General features: G+C 40.3%; 2 pseudogenes; both read left to right on the forward strand.

The window, feature by feature from the left end:
* Positions 1-6931: 6931 nt before the first annotated feature.
* Positions 6932-10423, forward strand: LOC148720304 (uncharacterized; annotated as a pseudogene).
* Positions 10424-10635: 212 nt separating this feature from the next.
* Positions 10636-11346, forward strand: LOC111343275 (uncharacterized; annotated as a pseudogene).
* Positions 11347-15164: the final 3818 nt, after the last annotated feature.

Genomic DNA, 15164 nt, shown 5'->3' on the forward strand with positions numbered 1-15164 from the left:
TAATGCTTATGAAAATTTGGAGGTGCTTTCATTACCTGTAAACGAATTTCAGGCGAGTATACGAAACAAAATTGACCATCACTGGTTGTTATTGACTTCTCTTAGTTCTTCGATCGTTTTTCCGAAATCAAATGTAACACTTGATCATCTTCCCTTGGATGTCAATAAATTTTTACCTAACAACGGAGTTTTATGCTTTATTATGAAATAACAACACTAGCAGATGTCTGTATATTTGACTCTGTGCAAATTCATTTCTAGATTAAACATCAACTATTAAACTCAGCACGTAGTTTTGTCGGTGCACACTAATGTTTAGTAACAGACCGCTGACCAGGCCATATTTAGTAACAGACCGCTGGCCAGGCCATATTTAGTAACAGACCGCTGCCCAGGCCATATTTAGTAACAGACCGCTGACCAGGCCATATTTTGTGATAGACAGCAAGGACAGAATGTTACAGAATTTATAGTTCTTAATATTTCATAAGCTAACTTCAGACCGCAGTTAATATTGTTTTTCGCCTAAACTTAAGTAATGAAATATAACTGCCCTAATCGAAAAAGGATCCTTAATTTAGTGGATCATGTAACTCGCAAAAAAAATGATTCAATCACCCACCGTCTACATAGGAACTGGCGTGACATGTTATTGTAACCAAAAATGTAGAGGAAAATGGTATCAGAGAATACAGTAGACTACATTTTCCTTCTGATCATCGAGAGTAGTTTCAATGAATGTTCTGACATGAAGAAAGAAAACGCAACTAGTGTATAAAAAAAAGAAAAACAGAAAAGGGTTTACGTATGATGCACGATCCTCGCAGTAGATAGCGCTATTTAAGCAATAGCGAAAATCAGACCTGAAAAAAATCAGGCCTGTACGGGACTCGAACCACTGACCTCTGCGATACTAGCGCAGAGCTCTTACCAATTGAGCTAACAAGCCAACTGAGAGCAGGCCGTTAAGTTGATTCGTAATGAACCCGTGAAAGTGATAAATGAGATAGAATAAATATATGAAAATCATATATTTTGAACTGCGGTATTTGATACGTATGATGCACGATCCTCGCAGTAGATAGCGCTATTTAAGCAATAGCGAAAATCAGACCTGAAAAAAATCAGGCCTGTACGGGACTCGAACCACTGACCTCTGCGATACTAGTGCAGCGCTCTTACCAATTGAGCTAACAACCCAACTGAGAGCAGGCGGTTAAGTTGATTCAGGCCGTTAAGTTGATTCAGGCCTGATTTTTTTCAGGTCTGATTTTTGCTATTGCTTAAATAGCGCTATCTACTGCGAGGATCGTGCATCATATGTATCAAATACCGCAGTTCAAAATATATGATTTTCATATATTTATTCTATCTCAGAAAAGGGTTTACTAGCGTAACATATTGCTCCTATTGCAGCTGTATGTCAACAAAGATTTCAGTGTTCATAAACCCGGTTTATGATGGACATCCGATGAATAAATGTGAGGGAGAGGATCATATTTACCACAGTGAGATGAATTGATTGCTGTGGTAATTCACCTGCCTAAAGGGGGGAACATACCAGTTCTTGATACTAATATGATGTTATACTAATGTAATGATGTTTATTCAAACCTTTTGCAGAGAATTGAATTACAGGTTTGTTACAATGAGATGTTGTTAAGGTTGAGAACAGACGTCGGCATTTTCTCAGGCGCCTCTGGCAGCCGCTTCAGTCCATATCGATCTCACCTTCCCAGCCAAAAGGGGGGGAACACACCAGTTCTTGATATGTTTATGTCTCACCTCCTGTTAGATGATTGGTATCGATCATTTTTAAAGGTTTTTCTTGGGATTGCAACGAGGTATATTTCGTCTTAACAACACCCGCCCAGGTATGACCACTGAAATCCTACTTTCTTAAAGATGAGAATGTAAGGTTTTCTTGGGGAGGTCATGCAATAAACTGCACAAGAAGATAAACTTTGGGTCAAAAAAAGCTCCTTTTTTTCTTAAATTTTTTCCTGCCCCTCAGGCATGAATGGCAAAATGCGGTAAGCATCATAAATCTCTAATATCATTATTCCACAGCTTTATAAATGCTGCTTCTTTTCATATTTGGATAAGCTGTTATTACCAAGATAAGTTACATACAAGATAACTTGTGGGAAGTTCAGGGTAACAGTACAAAATCCTCGCCAGAGATGTAAATTGCGGTTTTGCATAAATCGAATACGTGATAATCGCCAAGTTATTCAAACTGTTCTATGTTAAAGTTTGGTCGCAGTTGCCAAAATATCTTCAAATATTTAAATTTGCAACCGAAAATGCCTTCCATTCTTTTAGTTTAGTTAAGTTTAATTTGTTCGCCACAGGAATGGGAGGAGAAAGGAACAGAACTTTCGTTCCAATTGACACCTAACCCCTTTATTACCCACCCATCCCAACCCGGGGAGGACATCCATCACACAGTAATCTCGTGTGTGAGAAATTAACGTCTCCTACCCCAACCCTGCTGGTGACGGGACCTCCATTTATCGTCCCTATCCGAGGATACTTTACATTCCGGCGTTTCGCGTTTTGGACGCATGAGAAAGAAACGATAAGTAAGCTCGATATTACTCCCTTTTCTTGTTTTCTTAGTAAGAGGAAGTGTGGGATGAACTTGAACTTGAAAGAGTTGTAAAGGAGAGCTTTTGAATTATCTGTTAGTAGGAGGTAAATTTACCTTTGCTTCTGATCATTGGAGATAATTAGACCTGATTACATTGAATGTTCTGGAATAAGTGGAGAGGGCAAATGAAAGCAAAATGGAATAAATAACGTAACAAAAGCGAGCATAGTATCTTGCTTCTGTCACCGTTTCCACCATTAAGGCGCGAAACGGAAAGTAAAAAGCTAGAAAGCTTTATTGATTAAAATATTGAATTGCAATATCCTAGGAAATATTGGTATCAGCGAATAACAGCAACATTGTTTAGTTTTACTTACTAGGAGAATGTCGCGACTTCAATTTTATCCAAAACCCATCAACGTCGCTTGTGAGGACTTTCCCTTTTCAGCTCACAGAGGATGATTCTGATTCTAATTCTTTTCAACCTCACGCAACTTTATTGATTTTTTAACCTGTTAAAAAAAAATTATCTAGGTAAGAAGCAAGTACTTGTCGAGCAATAAGATAGTGATTTTATAGATTCCTTATGCCTGCGTCATTTTGCTAATTTACGCCTGAGGCACATGCAAAACTCGACAAAAATATATATTTTTTGACTTAATAATCGGTGTTCGTGCGTAGGTTATTTAGTGATCGCTAAGGAAGTCTTAATGTAAACATTTCCAAGGAAGTCATGCAGGTTTCACTAATCGTATCTTGGTGGATATTGCTGAGACGACAGATCTTTCGTTGCAATCTCAGGTAACTCTTTAAACAAAAAAAAAAACGAAATTGGAATGATGGCGGCAAACAATTTTACAAGAGATGAAATGCGGATAAGAACATTTCAAGAGCTGGTATGCTCTACCTCGATCTTTTACAGGTGGATTACAACAACCATTAATTCATCTCGCAGTGGTAAACATATTCCTCGCCCTAACTGCAATTCTTGGGAATTCTCTAATCCTAGTTGCCCTTCGCAGAGAATCTTCCCTTCATCCTCCGTCCAAACTCTTGTACCGTAACCTGGCGACAACTGATCTGTTGGTTGGTCTTGTTACCCACCCTCTCAGTGCAACTTATCAGATTTCTTCAGTTTACAAACACTGGAATATTTGTAGATACGCCAGAGGTGTCGGCTATTTAACAAGCTATGGATTATGTGGAGTATCTTTATTGACAATGACGGTCATAAGCGTCGACAGACTTCTCGCCTTGTTGTTGGGGCTGAGATACAGACAAATTGTAACTTTGAAGCGCACCTATATAATATTAACTACCGTTTGGGTTTTCTCTGCTGTCGCTGCTCTATGCTGCGTTTTAAATCAACGCATAGCCTTTTGGTTTTTATACATAGCTGTACCGGTTTGTTTAGTAATCTTAATCAACTCGCACACAAAGATTTTCCTCAGTTTACGTTATTACAAGGCACAAGTACGACAAAAATCGAGCCAACCAAACTCACTGAATCACTTGAAAGTGTGACACTTCGTAGAAAAACTTTATCATCATATTTAGTCGTAATCACAGGAATAGTGGTAGCCTTACTTTACTTCAACTCTACCTTGAATCCGTTTCTTTATTGCTGGAGGATCGGTGAAGTGAGAAAAGCAGTAAAGCAGACAATTAGACAAGCTCATTACTGTCCATGCTGTTAGATCGTCTTCGACTCGTCACTTTAGTTTTTGTATTATAGCTGACTTATAAAGGTAGTTGCAAAATAAGACAACGCACGGCGGTTATGTTATGGGAAGTCACGAATATGAAACCTTATAACAGCGTTGCACGAACTTTTTCTAATACTCATTACTTCCAGACAAACAAATAAAAGGGACAGCGAATCAAAACATTAACGATATCTTGAAAAATCTTTCTTTTAAACGCTACGACGGTTGATATGAACACAAAGCTCAAGTCATCAGTTTTTGGAAGCGGAGAAAGACCCATTAAGACCACGCCAAGCCAGAACAAGGGAATGATAAAAGGGCGGCAAGACCCTAGGATCAAAAGAGAAGGGAAGAGAAAACACAACCGAAGGAGGTACACCAAAAGCAGAATGACACCAAAATGAAAAGAAGGTATACCAATCAGATGGGTAGGAGGCGAGCCTCCTCACCCACTGACCAAGGAGAGCCCACACTTTGTAACGAACATCTACCACAGAGAAACCAACAAAGAGGGGAGACTGGATCACGGCAGAGAGAGCCACAAGCTCCCGCTTGCCGGACCAGAAGAAGGAAAAGGCTAAACGAGACAGCTCTTTCCCCAACCAGACCGGCGTGTGGACGAGGGATGCCACATACCAGACCCGAGCTAGGGGCTGTGTAACGCAATCACATACCATCGATCGTACTGCAGTGGCGAGAAATGGTAGCATGGATAAGTTTTGAAAACGGTGGAGCGGACTAAAGTGCATACGCTTGCAATTGAAACCACTTCTAAAGGTAAAATTCTGTGTAATTATGGCCTGAGCACTTTCTTCTGACATTAACGAAGTTTTTGTTATTGTTCGGTTGGTATTAGTTGCGAATATGGCCGTTGTGACAACATAAACCAGCAATTTGCATATCTAATATGGGTAATTATAATTATAATTTCTGCGAAATTGAGAAGAATCATTCTCAATATCAGCAATCTAAATAGAAACAGTCCTTGCCAAAGATGTTGATGAGATTCAGTAGAAAAACTACCAACATTCAAGTAGTTAGAATTAAACAATATTAGCGCTCGGTCACAGATGCAAACATATCTTAAATTATTGCTATCAATTTTTCTGACTTAGCAAAGTAACGGAAACATTGACAGGAAAAAGATTTTGCACCACAAAAATCTTCTCTCCTTTTGTTACTTTACTGACTCCTTTCATTCGACCTCCACATTGTACCAGGATATTCATTAAAATTACTCCCTTGCCAAGTTATGCAAAAGTTACTGTTGATTACCAAATAAATTCAAAAGCTCTCCTCTACTTTTCTTTGAAATTCAGTTTCATCCCACATTTTCATATAACTAATGTAAGAAAGTATAACAGTGAAGAAATATCGAACTTTTTTATTGTTTTTTTCTACACCATCGTCCACATGTCTTGTCTTCGGCTCTTCCTGTCCGCTTGTTTGCACTCCTGTTACTGACATGTCCACAAAATCCTGCTACCTCTACTTGCTATCTGAGAACATGGTCCAGCCGCATTGCGTTGATAAATTTAGTTTTACTTTTCCTTCCCTGGATTGGCCTGCCACGTGCCGTTCCCTGACCTTCTTCGATCTCGACCGCCCAGTTATCGATCTAAACTGGAAAATTGCTCATGGCGTCCTGTACACCGCCCAGCGCCTGGTTTCTTTCGGGTTGTCAGTCCCCCTCCCCTGTCTCTGTGGTGCTCCTGTGGAGTCCCTGGAACATCTGTTTTTCTACTTTCCTCTTGCGCATAGTGTCCTTTCTTGGCTCCAGTCTCTTATGTTCTGTTTCTCCCCTACGTGTCCTGTCTTCTTGGTCCGTCACGTTCTCTTTGGCTTCAACTCTGACGAGTTGGTAACCACCCCTCGTATCTTTGTGCACCTCCTAAACCTGTCCAAGTTCTCCTTCTGGAAATCCCGAAATGACTTCCGCTATCGTAACATCCATCCTGGCGCTGTGGCGGTTATGGCCAACATCAAATCCCGCCTGAAGTTTTTCCTTCGGCTACTCTTTAAGCGCTTCCGGTCCGATAGGCGTCGGCGTTATTTCCTCCGTCAGTGGGGCGCCCGCGGTACTGTAGTTTCCGTTGTAGATAGCTCCCTGGTCTTCTCCTTTTAATTAACCACCCTCGCCTTTGGTGTCCCCCCCTTGTTTTTATTTTTGTGTGCCTCCGCTTGGCTGGCTAGGGGCTATTATTAACTGTTCTGCTTTTTGTTTTATGTGCCACCCCTTGGCTGGTTGGGGGTTATGATTATCCTTTTGTTTTTTGGTGTGCCTTCCCTTGGCTGGCTAGGGGCTATTATTATCAGTCTTTTTATTAATATCATGTGAGTGAGTTTTATTTTTAGAGTGTGTGTGTCAATTTTTGTGAGGTGGGGTTCAATTCCCCAGCGAAGTTGGTGTCCGGTGACCCTCAGTTTGTGGTGGACCCACCCTAAGGCCTTGCACTCCCGTCTTGGGTTGGATCAGACAGTTCGGTGGGCAGGCATTGCACCGCCCTCACGGGAGCCTGGCCTTCCGCCTCAAATACAAAAAAAAACACAGGAAGCCCCTGAAGGTGAGAATGTTTATCTTCGCCTTCCTCTTTCTTGCTTGCCATTATTTTAAATTGCTTCGGTTGCTAAAATGGCGTCATGCAGCTTCTCCGAGCTCGTTGGTGGTTCTTGTAGTTCCCGCAAGACCAGTGGAGAAAGTAAATGCATAGTCATAACTAAGTGCAAAAGAGACATTCAAGGTCTTGTGATAGAAATGCCATGATGCTCAGCTGGAAAGTGAGTTCATTCTTCTTCTCGCCAGAGCAGGTAAATATCTCATTATCAAAAATGTCAAGAATGTTTAGCCATGGCAAATACTGTATCCCTCTTTGTCCTGCTTTTACATTTTGCACTAAGATCAATGAGGTCATATCGTGACACGGTTCAACGCCCTGGAAACCTTTGATATCAAAACTAAGCTCAATTCTGTTTGCGATGACATCGAGCTTCTGGAATTAGATTTTGAAGCGTTAAAACGATCGACTGATCTTTCCACCAAGCCTGGCCCAGTGAAAGCTTTGGAGAGGGAGAACTTGGCTTTAAAAGCCAAACTCAAAGAAGTAGAGGCTGAAAGGGACTCACTTAGACTGGCACTGTTATTTTTAGCGAAAGATATGAATGATTTAACATGCAACTTAACTTCAACCGAAAAAAGGAATCCAAATTTCGGGACAAACTACGGATGAGGCCCCTTGGGAGCTAGTCGGCGTGAAAAAGAAAAAGAAGACTCAAAGTTTGCATACGAAAGAATTGAAAATGCCACAAAGAATACCAAGGAGACCCGATCAATGGCCACACCTAAGCCTCAACCTAACTAAGTTCAGAAGCAAATTCTGGTCAAGTGAGCACAAAGAAACCTGTTGTAGTCATCGCAGGATATACACTGATTAAAAACGTTCAAGGTTGGAGGGTCTCTAGAGGAACGAAAGTTAAAACGGTGGTTAAAGCTTTTCCCGGAGCCTACGTTGAAGACATGTTTGATTACAGCAAACCTACAATGAAGTATCGCCCTGAAGAAATTATACTTCACATGGGAACAAACGACTTGAAGAGCTCGGACTCTAGAAAGGTTGCTGAACGAATTGTTGATCTGGGAAACTTCATTGCAGCCGAATTCTCCAATACGGAGGCAATAATCTCGAACTTACTACCAAGAACTGATGACCCCGCTATGAACTCGAAGGCTAACCAGGTTAATAACATTCTCAGATCGTTAGCCAATCAAAATGATTGGAAATTAAATCTCTCATCCTAACATTACTGGTGAATATCTAAATTCGAACGGCGTTCATTTAACTTTATCCGGAACCAAGGCGTTTTCTTCTGATTTTGTTAATTATGTTAAAAATGTTTGAATTTCTAATGGATTGCCGTATCTTCCGAGAAAACCATTTCACATGATAAATGAAGTTACTAAAGATACTCTGTTAGGGACAGTTTGCCCCTCCAGTTCCCCCCTTATGCGGACCTTGTGCTGTATCGACTGTACTGTCTCCTAAACGTGGTTTTAAAATGGCTTCTCTTAACATAGCTGGTTCAACTAAGCATATCGATGAAGTTAGAATTCTGCTTGCCAATTATCCTTTAGATACATACATACATACATACATACATACATACATACATACATATGCTGTCCATGGAGTTAGGAAAGTTAGATCTTCCTCGATCGAGTCATCGTTTCATTGGTTTTTTGAAAGCTGACTTATAAAGTTACGGTTGCTACAAGACAACACTCGTCTGCTACGTGGAAACATCGTTGTACGGGTTTTTTTTTTTAAAAATATCATTCCCAGTTAAGCAAATGAAAGGACAGAGAGTCAAAACAGTAACCATGCACGTCGTGAGAAAACTTTGTTTCTTGGGACACCACTTCTTATCATTAAAACAATTCGTTACATGCACGTATTGTGTGAATGCAAAAATATCTGCGGTTCGCAGTTTAACAGATATTTGTTTTCTGCACGTTCTTACACGGTTAATTAGGTGTGTCATAGTTTCTGTTTGTCCTTCGGTATTTTGGTAGTGTCAAGTAGTTTGCATGCGGTTATATAAGTGTCTCGTCAATTCGTATTTATCCTTCGGGTCTGTGAACGCCTACAACCCACAGTTTCGTTTTATTTTATGTTTCACTCGTTTTAGCTAATCAGGTCGTTTGGTATATTTTTTGCTCTTTATTTTTATAGTGCGGGGAATTCGGCCACTTGAGTGCTTTTCGTCCGAATCTTCAACGGCCAACCCTCGCCGCGAATGACTAGATGAGGGGGAAGACTAGCATTCTCTCGTTCAGTGTGGTTTTCCCTCCATTGGTTTTTCAGAAGAATTTTGTGCCGGCAATGCGTGTGCAAGAGTTAAGGGCCGTTTAAAGTCCTCCGTCAGTTTTTGGGCGTCCGCCTTAGATGCTCCTCAGTTTGTTCTCGATACCATTTCGCACGGCTATCGGATTCTTTTAGCCAGTTATCCAGCCCCGTGTTTTTTACGTAATAATTTGTCAGCTATTAGGCATCCTGACTTGTTTTTCATGCAATTTCAGAGCTTTTGGACAATGGCTGTACTACGGAGCATCGAGAGCCACCTTTTTGCGTTAACCCTTTGACAGTGGCGGAGGGCAAGAAGCTTCGCTTAGTAATTGATCTTAGGCATGTTAATTGCCACCTCGTTCGTTTTAAGTGTAAGTACAAGAACCTTAACTCTCTGTCACAGGTTCTTCTTGAAGGGCATTGGTTCTTTACCTGGGATCTCAAATCTGGACACCACCATGTTGATATTTCTCCAGACCATCAAAAGTAACTAGGTTTTGCCTGGCGCTTTAACGACTTACTTAGGTATTTCACTTTCGTTGTTTTACCCTTCGGTATCAGTAGCGCCTGTTTTTGTTTTACCAAATTGTTGCGCCCGTTGGTCAGGCGCTGGCGATCTATGGGTCATAACTCTTTTGTTTACCTTGACGACGGTTTTTGTAATCAGCCGGAGAAGCTGTCTGCCTTCGCAGCAGCTTTTATTCAGCGGAAGGATCTTGTCTCTTCCGGTCTCCTTGTTAACGAGGAGAAGTCCCACTGGGTCCCGATGCACGTTGGCGAGTGGCTCGGTTTTGTGATCAACACCATTTCTATGACGTTTCGGATTCCCGAAAAGAAGGTTTGCAAGCTTAAGCGGCTTTTGGATTCCGTCATCCAGAGCAGGTCATCGTCCTATCGCGAATTAGCCAGGATTTCCGGTTCCATTACTTCAGTGGCATTGGCGGTCGGTCGGTCCTATTTCCCGTCTTCTGACTAGGCAGATGTACTTAGCTATAGAGTCTAGGTCAGCTTGGGATCACGTTTTTCTCTTTCCTCCTGCTCTACTAGAGGAATTGAAGTTTTGGTTTTGTAGCATTGAATCTTTTAATGGTTACTCCATTCTGCCCTCTCTGGATTCATCCACCGTTGTATTTTCCGATGGGAGCGACGCAGCTTTCGGAGGCTTTTCCGTCTCCCTGGACGGCACTGTGGCCAGTGGTATGTTCACTATCGACGATTTGGGTCAAAGTTCTACTTTTCGCGAACTGAAAGCTATTTATTATGTCTTGATTTTTGTACTTTAGCACTGTGGACGGAGTCCACAGTGCTAAAGAACAAATCTGGCTGGTTACGGTGGCGTCAGTGGGTTCTGTCCAAGTTGGGTGTTCCCGTAGTTCCGGAAAAACCTCTGCACATCACATTGTTTATCTCTGAGCTAGCTAAACGTTCTTCCTAGAATAGCTTCGGTGTATCTCCTATAGAATCTGCTATTTATGCCATTAAGTGGGGCCACGCAATGGCCGGTATCGAGGCTTGTCCTGTTAGCCATCCTTAAGTTAAGTTTGCTTTAGAAGGCGCCAAAAGAAGGCTCGCCCGACCTGTTCAGCCTAAGGAGCCGCTGTCGGTTAGTACCGTACAGGCGAGAGCTGCCCATTTTGCCTCAAGCACTTCGCTTTCCGATCTTCGATTTTTATTTATTCTTTTGGTTGGTTTTGCCGACTTTTTTCGCATTGCTGAGATCAGGAATATAGCACTTCGTGATGTCTCTATACTTAGTGATCATATTTCTGTTTATGTGCCTCAGCGCAAAAACGACCAGTATCGGGAAGGCCATACTGCTTTTCGCTCTAGAACCGGCAAGGTTACTTGTCCTGTCGCTGTTACTGAGCGGTTGATTAAGCTTTTACCACAGTCTTCCTCTGCGTTCCCATTAGTTCGCGGAATTGTCAAAGCCAGGTCTAACGAGTATTTTCATTCTAGTTTAGGTGTTTCTGTTTCCACTTTAAGGGAGGAATTTAAGAGGCACATTAAGCCATTTGTTAGTGATGTTTCCAGATACGGCACGCACAGTTTAAAGTCTGGGGCGGCATCTAATCCGGCTTGTAGGAAGATAGCTGGTGACTTGTTAGATATCCACGCTGGTTGGAGGTGCGAGTCCACTAAGCATAGATATATTAAGCACGGCCTAAACGAGCGTTTAGCTTTATTCAAGGATCTGTCCATTTAATGTTGTGATATTCGTCTTATGTTTACCATTATGGCATTATATTTTTTCTATTATTCGTTGGTGATCGTTTTGATAGGAATTAGATTTTCGCTTTTGCTGACTTTGTATTTGGAGTAAATTCGTAGAGTCCTGGCGGGAGACGTAAGATGTGCCTGGCCCGTCCCAGATTTCCTTTCCCCCCTTTTTTCCTATGAGGTTTTTTGGGGCAGGTTTTTTTCTGGCCACCCTGGTACGCTTACGTGTAGCCGTAGTTTAATTACCTTGATGAAACTTTGTTCATTTTTGGCTATCATTAAATCGGGTTTATGGCGTTACTCCCAGGCCGTACCCAATATTCTACAGTATTTGTTGGCTATTTTTGTGTCTTATTTTCTAATCACTTCTGGTAAGTGCAGAAACAATCAGGACGTCGCAGTAGTGAACCCTCCTTATGTAACAGTGGAAATAAGACCTGAAAAAAAATCACCTCTGCGATACCGGTGTAATGCTCTAACAACTGTGCTAACATGCCAACTGGGAGCTGGTCATTATGTTGGATCATAATAAATCCGTCGAGGTGATAAATCGATGAATTTGATTACATGAAAATCATCTATGTGTGCTGCTGTTTCATGAAATGTATGAAAGCGATCCTCGCAGTACTAAACCCTACTTTTGTGGTAGTGAAAATAAGACCTGAAAAAACTATAGGCCCGTACGAGGGAGAGATTTTTAGATAAAAATTATCCATCCTTTATTCTAATAGCGATATTTTTCAGATCGATTGCTTTGCTTTTCCAAAATTTGATGATAAAATCGAATAAAGTTAATCAATAAAAATAGTCGATGCAGAATTTCGTTCAATCTGTCTTAGGGTTGCTTTTAAAGATCTTCGTTAGTTTCGTATTATGACTTCAGACCCATGAGAGACGAGTTTAGGGATACTACCGCTCCCCCACCCCTCCCGCCTTGTCTCTCGGCTTTGAGAAACATCTTCATCACTTTAAAGACTGTAACTCTTTGCCATGAAGGAGTGACTAGCATCTAAATGATCACCACTGAATTAAAGAAGCTCTTGATTTTTAAGCATATTCTCCTAATCAGCATCTTAGGGAACAGAGAGTATACATGTTGATGTTAGGGTGTGTAGGGTTAAAAAAAGGATACAGATTAAGACATGATGCTGTAAGATGGTGGAAATCGATAACCAAAAGGCCAGCACATTCGAATAAGAGTTCATTGGACTATCATGGTTGAGAGCACAAATTATATGAACAATAGAAAACTTTATTTCAGTTTCAACTTAAATGGCCGTCACAAGTCACTAATTAAGGAAACTATTCTAAAATTTAATTTTCTAAGACTTTGCACAATAAAATGATCTAAATCCTTCTTACTAAGTTTGAAGTCCGAATAGTAAGTTATGGACCAATTTTTTTCAGGATTGTGGAAATTATCGTCCAATTTCACTTCTAAATATACCAAGTAAGTTATTGGAAAGTATTGCCTGCTTTCAACTTGACTCTTTTCTGAACCAACATAAACTAGTTACTACCTCCCAATGGGGCTTCAGGAAGGGTAGGTCCTCTGAGTTGCTGCTTCTCAGCATGACAGAAAAATGGAGGCTTGCCTTAGATGAAGGAAAATCAGTTGGTGTAATCTTTATCGACTTCCAAAAGGCATTTGACTGTGTGTCTCATCAAATTTTACCTGATAAACTTCAAGCCTCTGGTCTATGTGGGGACTCACTTGACTGGATTGTTAATTACTTGAATAACCGCCACCAGCTTGTGACTATTAGTGGTACAAATTCGGTGAAAATGAGAGTAACTTCTGGCGTACCCCAAGGCTCCTTATTGGGCCCAAGACTTTTCAGCATCTTTACTAATGACCTACCTTTGTCTATTGACTCAAAGATAGAAATGTTTGCCGATGACTCCACTGCCTACATCATTGGAAACTCTATCGACTCTATTTCAACCCAAATTCAAATTCTCTTGCATCAACTACTTACCTGGTCTAAATTAAACTCCATGTTCATTCATCCAGCCAAGTCTGAAGTCATGTTTATCTCAAAAATACCATTCATCGCTCCAATTAGACAAATCACTATAGACGATAAACCAATCAACTGGGTTTTCAGCTCAGCTTGTTTAGGAGCCAAACTTGACAACAAGCTTAACTGGTCTCCTCATATTAAAATGGTGAACTCAAACTTCAATGCAAAGATTTCTAAGCTTAAACAGATGAGGACTTTCAACCGATCCACTCTGGATTCTATTTACTTCAAAGGTATTCTGCCAAGCGTAACTTATTGTATATCTTTGTGGGGATCTTCCAACTTGTTGGCCGACCTCGAGGATTCGCACATCCGTGCTGCCAGACTGATTCACAAGATCAACACAAATATCCCAAAACATGAAGTTCTTAGCATAGCAAAATGGACATCTATACATTACATGTATAAGAGAAGACTTGCCTGTATTGCATGCAGGTCTTTCATAACCTAGCTCCTGATAACATAAACAGTTTATTTACAAAGCACCAGACTTCATACAATTTAAGAGATAACTTAAGATTTGCTCTTAAATGTCCCAAATCCAAAGCCCTGCACAATTCTTTCACTCATCGCGCTAGTATTGTTTGGAATTGCCTACCTAGTCAGTTAAAGTCTAAGCCTAGTTACTCTTCTTTTAAGGCTAGTATTAAGAAATTCTATAAATGCATTGACCAAATTAATTTCGGCTCAAACTCCACTGCTACCAACAATATCAGTGACGAATTTAAGTACTACTGATATCTAGTTTGCCATCTTGTTAATTTAAATCTTATCTTTGTATTTATTTTCCTTTAAATGCATTGTTTGAGTTAATTTGACTGATACTTATATATATATATATATATATATAAATATTATGAGAGGAAAAAAGGACGTAACTACATTTCCCGACAAGCCTGTTTCGTGAATCGCTTCACTCTTCAGGGGTTTCATTAAACCCCTGAAGAGTGAAGCGATTCACGAAACAGGCTTGTCGGGAAATGTAGTTACGTCCTTTTTTCCTCTCATAATATTTATTCTGCTCTGCTTCAACGCATTGAGCACTGTTCCACGCGAAAATCGACTTGCAGACTTCCTATATATATATATATATATTTACTTACTTATCCTAGCCGTATCTACAATGTATTATTGATACGTATGATTATTCATACTAGGAGAGGTATATATTTTTAGCTGTTTATTAGTAGATAGCAGGTTCACATCAGCATTAGCTGCCATTTCCTCAACCTGCTTTACCAAATAAAGGATGTATGTATGTATGTATGTAATAAAATAATTTGGATATATCAACAAAGATGAAATGGTAAATTGGCCACCGTAATGATTACAAAAGCTGACGTTTCGAGCGTTAGCCCTTCGTATGTATGTATGTAACTTTTAATTCTGTGATATTCATTCTTGCTGTTTGTTCTAAAATGTGACAAAACATGAGCTGCGGTGTCTCAATTAACATTAGTGTGCGACAAAACTATGGGTTTGTTAATGTTTAATTGGTGAGGTCTAATTTCAGAGTGCATTAAGAGTCAAACAGACAGACACCTGTTAGTTCCATTATTTGACAATAAAACTTAGAACTATGTTTGTAAGCCAAAATTCATTGACAGCTAAAGGAATAAGCTTTTAGACAATTCGTGTAAATTTGAGAAGAATCATCATAAACTTCAGCAGGCGAAAAAGAAGAAGTCGTTGCCAGAGATGTGAATTGATGTTGAAAAAGATAAAAGACCTCGCGACAATCTCCGAATGATTAAAACTATAGAAAAGTAAAGTTTGGTCA

The sequence above is a fragment of the Stylophora pistillata genome, chromosome 11 (genome assembly GCF_964205215.1).
Source record: "Stylophora pistillata chromosome 11, jaStyPist1.2, whole genome shotgun sequence".
Taxonomy (NCBI): Eukaryota; Metazoa; Cnidaria; class Anthozoa; order Scleractinia; family Pocilloporidae; genus Stylophora; species Stylophora pistillata.